This window comes from Passer domesticus, chromosome 1, assembly GCF_036417665.1.
Source record: "Passer domesticus isolate bPasDom1 chromosome 1, bPasDom1.hap1, whole genome shotgun sequence".
NCBI lineage: Eukaryota > Metazoa > Chordata > Aves > Passeriformes > Passeridae > Passer > Passer domesticus.
Window position 1 is genome coordinate 93092519 of NC_087474.1, and position 8545 is coordinate 93101063.

Below are 8545 nucleotides of genomic sequence, written 5' to 3' on the forward strand. Positions count from 1 at the left end.
TCAGCAGAAGGCTAGAAGATTTTCTGTTCCTTTTCTGGTCATTTTGGTAGGTGGGCAACCAGGATGATGTAAGAAGAGATGCTTAAAGAGCTGCTAATGGCAACTCACAGTGCAGGAAAATATCTAGAAGTTCTCAAGAATTTAAATACTTACTTTCATTTTTTAAAGTGATTTTCTGATAGTGACAAAACCTCCCTATTTGTCAGTTCCACTCTCAGTCCTTCTCTGCTGTGGCAAGAGAAAGGCAAAGATGACTGCCAAGGTACCCATTCCTAGGATACCCTTCCTTGAGGGCATGCAGCAGCAGATAAAGTAGGTACCTTATGGAAAAAAGACAACACAATACCTGACAACTCATGAACTAGTCCAGAAAAAGTACTCAAAGCTACTAGATGTGGAAGAGAGCAATATTTACATCTGTAGGATCATGTTGTACCTGTGCTGCCACAGTGGCAGCGGTGCCACAGGTGACACAAAATACAACACAGTCCCATTCACAGGTCTTTGGGCATCATCCTCCCAGGTATTGTGGTGGCCATTGCTGTGGAGGACTGAGATTTCCTACTATCTCTACATATGGATTGTCATGAACAATATTGGTGTCAAAGGACCTGAGACCATCAGCTTTTTTCCCTTTTCCCCTCCATTTGAAAGACTGAACGTGTCCAATATTCCTTCACCAACCACCATCAGAAACAGAAAAATGTCTTTGCAGGCTGAGATTTGGAAGTGATTTAGGCAGGACCTTGAGGGAAGTAAAAACCTTATTGATACCGTATAGGTGGGGACCGGGGGAGAGAGCGTATGAGAACTTAAAGAAATTAAATATTTGGTTATTTACAGAATATCTTTATTAGTCAGTATGTAAATTTGTTATAACCCAGTTGTATCATTGTGTGCAGTGTTGGATGTATACCCAGGCCTCCTTCAACAGGGAAGTGACGACATCCTGGACACAGGCAATCTCCCAGGTGTGCTAGAAGAGGATGCGGGGAGGTTGGAGGTGTGGGGACAGAACAAGACACATAGTCACAGTTTGTCCCCAACATCATTCTTTTGAAGCTCATCCATGCCAGCTGTAAACCTGGTACAAACTTAGCATACAGGGAGGAGAGGGGAAAAGTAGGGCATTTGTAGTTAAAACCTTTTTTGCCCTTTCTCAAAAGAGCTGTACATGTGCAAGTAAATATACCTGATTAAACACAGTGCACATTGCTTCTGCTGAAACAGGTCGGTTTGTAGAAGAGATTTGCTTACGTAATTTATTCTCAACTTTATAGAATCATTTAAATCAGGCCTATGGTATAACTGGAAACTGTCCTTAACTGCTATGCATTGTAGGCTGTTGTTCTGTCATCTTCTAAATATATTCACTTATACCTTACAAACAAAAATAGGTTATTCCAGGGCTTGCTATCGGAATTCATTTCCATGTTGTAAAGATGCTACAGAATCTGAACAGTTCTCATCATTCAGAAGCTGAATATTAAAAGTTTTATCATAATTAAATATATGTCAATGTAAATGAACTAACAGCTTGAATTTGTGTGTTGGATTATGAACCACATTTGAAACAAAAGATTTTAAATTGAGTTATATTTGTGTCTGAACATTCAAAAACATTTGGAAATGACAATTTCAAAGAGGAAGATTATTTTAGATATGTAAGTGGAAAAGTTACACTTTGTAGATTCCAGGGTATACCAAAAGAAAGAGGCTGTTAAATAGTTATTTATTGATGTTATCTGAAAAGATGTCTAGATCAAGATAGGATGTTTTTGAAATCTTTGCCAATAACTAAGTTGGAGGTGGAAAAAATATGTATTTTTTAATGTGTTTTTTATCAGTGACTCTTGTATGATTACGACTAAATCTTGAAAGTGTCCTTGTGAGTTTACATGTATACAAGCACAAAAAACTTACTTTTCCAAAACTCCACTACAAACATATAAATATAATTCTCCTTTCTATGTATGAAAGCTCTACGTTAAATGAAATAAAATTCTGGCATTTGTTTTGAAAAAACATCTGAGTAACTAAACTATTATATCAGAACTTAACTCTGATTTTCCCCCTCAAAATTGGTAGTCCTTTCAAAAGATGAACAAAATGTATATTTCAATGATAAATGACTAGGAAGTTTAATATGAATTATGTCAAACAAAGATAAATCTCTGTCACACATAATTAAAATGACTATAAATGAGTGTGATTTCATGATAGCAGCTGAAATTAAAATGTGGGAAATAAGAAGGTGGAGGAAAAATAATTGTATAAAGCTGATTCTAATTTAAGTACTAGAAAAAGGCTTTTGTACTCAAGTATTGCGAGTGAACACTATTGAACTGTGTAAGAAATGAAACGTTGAAGTAGTTGTTTTGCCTTCTAAGATTCCAGTTAAAACGTTAATGATAATGTCAAATTCTGATATTATGTTTTGTGTATTCATGAAAAATAAATAAAAACTGGCTCCAAAATCTGAACCTAGAATTCTAATTCAAAGCAGCTTATTGGATGATTCAACATACCAAGAATTAAGGAATTAAATTAGCAACTACTGGTAATGGATGAACTAGTACAAACCATAATTTTATTTAACCCCTTTTCTGAAGTACTAGAAGTTATTGAAAGAAAAAAACACATATTTGTATCACTAACTGATTATGACAGAATATGCATATATAAGTAGTGCAAGTGACTAAAAAAACTTCCATTTCACATATTCACAACCTGAGTGTTTAATTCCCGCTTTCTTGAATAACAATAACTTGTTTCCAAGCACACATTTCAGTGGAGCTGGAAGCAAAAAACATAGATTTTGTTCTTTTGCAGATTATTAGTATTTATTGTAAGCCTAAGAATTATTCTCCTGGAAAAATACACAATCCCTCTAATTCAAAATATACTTTGGATTGTCGCTTTACTGCTACCACCAATGCAGAGAAATTCCATTTTTTGGCAGTAAAATAGAAACATAGGATCCAAACTCTTGAAGGGACCCCAACCCAGCTTCTCAAAGTAGATATGCACCGTGCTTCCATCTTATCAATTTGCAAACAAAAAGTAGTCACTGATGTAAGAATATGGCAACTAATGACTGATAAAAGCTGTAATTATTCTATAATCTCTGTGAAACTAAAACAGAAAGCTTGTAATTTTATGCACAAATTATATAAAAAACAGTTGGACTAATGTGAGGCCAATGAGAATGCTGTTTTTCAAAAAATAAGCTGTGATGTGAACAAATCAATCTGTTTCCAGTTGTTCTCACAGTAATTAAACTCTGCATTCACCTTTTAAGGAGAAAGTGAGTCCTGCATAGAATGCTGCAAGAAAGCTGGAAAAAATAATAAACCCCAAAAGACAGAAGAGTTTCAGAAAATAATTATTTTTGATTAATATTTTTTAAAGGAAATTATAAAATATATTCCATAGATCAAAAGTACTCCAAATGAGATCTGGCAAAATTCTTTTGAAGATCTCTTCCTCTGATATGCTCTTACCATAAACATGATAAAATCTGTAGTTTTTCTCTAATTTGTACCTGTGCATGTCAGATACAATGCTGGATACAAAGCAGAAATATCAGAAAGACTGAGTTCATCCTTGATCCCTCGAGAGTTGCTTCAGACAAAATTCTCAAGACAAGCAATGATGAGACATGGGTTGTCTTTCAATTTCAAAGTCTCAGTCTCTCAATGCAGTCCTGCTACTATTTTTTTTGTTTTTTTCCTTTTGCTGTAATGTTTATATTGCACAATATTTTCTCAAAACACTCCGCATTCAAAGTCCAGTCAATACATTTTAGAATACAGAGATCATGAGTTTCTGAAAATTTCATGCAAAAGCAGGAAAATAAAATCTCTTTGCCTTACCTTTTCACTTGTAGACTCTTTTTTTTCTTGATACTAACATGACATCCTTTACATCCATGGAGATGTCTAAAAAATTAACAGGAAACTCTGCAGTAACTCTAATGAATAAAAAAAATAATGTAGCTTTCTAAAAGGACTTGTACAATCCAAAAAATTGCTTCTTTGTGGCTGAATCTACCTAGTATAAATATGCTTTCTCACTTGTGCAGTCTTCTTTCCCCTGCATCGTCATGCATAGATGAGCAGTAAGCCTAACCTTTTCTTTTGCATGCTACTGATTGCATTATTTATTTTTCCATGGTTTAACCCAAAATGGCAGCCAAACACTAGACAGCCACTCACATTGCTCACTCCCTTTCACAGGGATGGGGGAAGAGAATTAAAAGTTTAAATGTGAGAAAACTCATGGACTACAATAAGAATTTTAATATGTCCACAATAATGATGAAAATAATATTGCAAGGAAAAGGAAAACAACAAAGATAGAATAAAGTCCATGAAAAACAAGTGACACAAATGAAAACAGATGCTCCCCATCAAACAACTGATGCCCAGCCATTCCCTGAGCTCCAACAGTGTTAACATTCCCTACTTAGGAATGCAACAGAACTAGGAATAACTTGTTTTGCTGCTAAAAGCTAGAAATGCATATTGGATAGTTCCTAGCCAAAATATAATAATTAAATTAACTTAATGTATTATTTTTGGGGGTTCATCTAAATAAACAGTAGGAATGTAAAATTCATATATACACAAAAACAGATGAAAGGTGTCAATTCTATGTCTTTAATCCCATGTTTCAAGAATAGGCATAGATTTTCATTGCTCTGATATCTTCTGCATTCTTGGTGGTTCCTACTGAAAAAAATATTTCCAACATGCATCTTTAGATACCAGCTTAGGCATCACACTCAAATGCAGAGTGAAACTCATGAGGTGCTCTGTGAAGTCAGGGAAGGAGAAGAATCTGCTTCTCCAGAAGGCAGATCAGAACAGACACCTGACTATGGTGCTCATTTGCATTGTGAAGGAAAACATCTCCCTCTCTCCCTCGCTCTTCCCTGCTCACCATAACAGCAGTAGGACATACTGCTAAAAGTATGTAAAGCCAACCAACACAAATCTCTCTCATGTCTTAAGATTTTTTACCTACAATCCTTTGCTTTCACTCCCCACAATTCTAAATAGTCTCTTTAAAACTCCTTGTGGGGAAAATACCCCAAGTGCAATGATAGTAAATATTTAATGTCTCTTTTTTGTATTGTTACCCAATTACTTCTGTGCTCCTTTCACTGATATTCCTCCAAGTAATTTCTAATCCTCTAATTCCTGGTTCCAAGTGGGTTATACAATTTAAATATATAACATGTATTATGTGTTCCTAAGGAAAATGAACAAGAAAGAGAGGAAGAAGGAGAGGGGAAGGAAATGGGGATAGGGATAGGGAGTCAGAGAAAGAATGAGCTGAGTGAGAAAGAGGAAAAAGGGAGAGGAAGACAGCTGGTGATATGATGCAGCTGAACATCAGATGTTGGAGTCTACTTGACAATAAGCAGAACACCAGACATGTATTCTGGGAGGTTTCCAGTTGCCTGGAGACCACAGATCCTAATTTTTTACATTCCATCATCAGCATGCTCACTTCAGTTCTATCATCTTATGATTACTTAGATGGGAAGAATTATAATGTTAACAAATTTTCTTCGCGTGGTACACAGTAAAATTTGTGTGCTACACTTGTGGGAGAAAGCTTCCAGAATGGAAGTGTTTTGAACTTTCACATGTAACTTGTATGCTGGAATGGCAAGTTTCTTTGGCATGTAACCTGAAGTTGCATAAGCAGGCCTTTTTATAGGGAGTAGATTTCCTTTCACAATTCCTTTGTAATATATATACGTATATGTTTCATGTAATGCATTTCAAACCCAGGACTCAGAACAACTATTTTAAAAAAATGAAGTCTAACTGTGTAACGAATACTAATTTGAAATGAAAATTACTCTTTTTTTCATAGTTATCATAACTAAAGCATATAAACCCATTAAAAAAAGAAAAAAATAAGAAAAAAAATGGGATGTAGAAAGTAAGATATACATTAAGAATTTTCTGAAGCTAACCAGAAAATCCAAGAGTCCAAAGAATTTTTCTGGAGACAATTTAGTCAATAGAATTTTTCAATTTGCCATGCAAAATGAAAACACCTGCAGAAGGGAAATAATTTTAATATTCAGAAAAGGCACTTAATTGATATACTCTAACTACTCATTTTGATCAAACATGTTACAAGCTCCAAAAATTTTCTGAGAGTAGGATATCTCCCTAGATCTCTGCAGACTATATTCACTGAGCTCTACTATACTGTACATCTACTCTACCTTGAGAGAGTAAAATAACCTAAGCATATAAAAGGATACTTAGAAAAAAATTATATTTTGCACCATATATAAGGAATATACCAATTCTAAGACAGTGAGGAATGAAAAAAATCATGATTATGCATATATACATTTTTGTTAGCATTTCTGAAAGGAAATTGAACCTTCTTCCCTCAAAAGACATCATTATCACATTTGAGAAAAATTAGAGTTTTGAATGAGACTTTTATTTACAACCTACAGAGACTTTTTAGTCATTAACAACCTCCAAACAATACATAGGAATTAATGGTTTGATGCCAACCTTTCAAATATAGGTAATTAATTCAACAATTAATTTTCTGCATTCTACAGTTCATGCTCAAGAACAGATATCTTTCTGTTTTTAATACTAAACTGTCAACTAACCTCATTAGTGGCATTTCATGCCATTCTTTTATTTCTCTTATGAAGGTTTTTGATAATAGAAGGGCAAGGGAAGATTTATTCTATCAGTCTACTCCTGAAATACATTTAAAACAACAATTTAGATTCTCTGAAGACACAAAACATTAATGAATGCAATCCATTTCTTGGTGAAAAACTATAAAGGTCAATGTAAAACACATAATGAATTTCTTCAGGTAAGTGAGAGAAGTCAAACTCAAATTTCCAGGCAATTACACACAATCAAATATTCCCAGTCTAGATTTTTGAAGAGCATTGAAGATAATGTATTCCGTAATAATGCCATTAGAGCTGTCATGGTAGCAGGATGATCATGATGGTGGTGGTTTTTTGTTTTTTTGGGTTTTTTTTTACATCAGCTAGTAGTCAGAGAAATGCAACCAAAAACTTTGCCCCAGACTCTGTAATGATACATTGCTCTTACTACACACAAGTTCTCTGACCCAGAGTCAGACCACAAAGCAATGAGCTGTATTCTGTGCAACATCATAATAATAGCAATAGCAATAGCAATAGTAATAGTAATAATAAAAATAATGAAAATAATAATAATAATTTGCAAAGTTTGTGTCTGTGCCTTAAAAACATCACAGTTTGAGACAATAAACTTATATGGAGGAGTCAAAAAGAAAGAAATAAAAAAAAAAAAGCCCTTCATTACTAAGTTTCATTTAACAGGTATAGCCACCCACTCTAACAATTTGGAGGAACTATTTCATCACAGTACTATTTAATGACGTAACTGCAAGATATTTTGGACATATTTTTTTTTTTTAGTTAATAGTCTCAAAAGTATATATCAATTACAGAAGAATTAGCCAAGCTGTTTCTTGCTCCCTACTCTGGATAGTCTTTGTACAGCCATCACAGGACAAATTGCACTGACCTGCTAGTCTCACTGTGGCACCTCTCCCTCCTGGCAATGGCTTGTATAAACTTTTTTGAGCCAATACTGCCATACTGTCGTTTCTTACACAGAGGTATCAAACATACTGCTTGCTCTCCCTTGATCTCCTTCTTAGCAGCCCTGGTCCACCTGGGAGGTCAACTGCAAGCATCTGGACAGCTGTGGGACCTTCATTTGATGTGCTTTCCTTAGCCATCCTAAGGTGCAGAGGCTGCACTGAGAAGCACACTGATTTGCCCTGACTCCTAAGACTCACACCTGCTCCTTCTGCTTCTAAAGAGGTATTTATTCTTTTTGGCATTAACCTCACAGCTCCTAAAACCTTAACAGCATCCTTCTTTACCTTCTTGCACCTTTCAGCTAATAAATACTCAGCTGGGGTTTTGATACCTTTTTTAGGGACCATACAGATTTCATGTTGGAAAAGGAAAAGGAAAAGGAAAAGGGGGAGGGAAGGGAAGGGAAGGGAAGGGAAGGGAAGGGAAGGGAAGGGAAGGGAAGGGAAGGGAAGGGAAGGGAAGGGAAGGGAAGGGAAGGGAAGGGAAGGGAAGGGAAGGGAAGGGAAGGGAAGGAAAGGAAAGGAAAGGAAAGGAAAGGAAGAAAAAAAGAAAAAATAAAGAAAAAAGAAAAAAAGAAAAAGAAAAGAAAAGAAAAGAAAAGAAAAGAAAAGAAAAGAAAAGAAAAGAAAAGAAAAGAAAAGAAAAGAAAAGAAAAGAAAAGAAAAAAGATTATCATTATTCACTTCAATATTATCATGTTATCTCCTCTGTCTCCTACCTCCAGCAAAACAAAGGGAAAGGGTAGTACTGATAACAGCTGTGACTGATGGCTTCTGGCCTGTCTCCTGATCTTTTCCCTTAACTAGAGATGGAAATCTATTAATCTCTGGCCACAGTGTTTAATCATTTGGCCATCATTCTCTTCAGTAAGTTCTTTAAAGG

General features: G+C 35.1%; 1 long non-coding RNA gene across 1 annotated transcript; it reads right to left on the reverse strand.

The window, feature by feature from the left end:
* Window positions 1–856: 856 nt before the first annotated feature.
* On the reverse strand, window positions 857–5628 carry LOC135306012 (uncharacterized). The gene is made up of 3 exons (XR_010366932.1): window positions 5144–5628; window positions 3876–3941; window positions 857–976 (listed from the first exon to the last, which is right to left on the reverse strand). It is a non-coding gene; the product is annotated as an uncharacterized LOC135306012 (long non-coding RNA).
* Between the last annotated feature and the right edge of the window lie 2917 nt (window positions 5629–8545).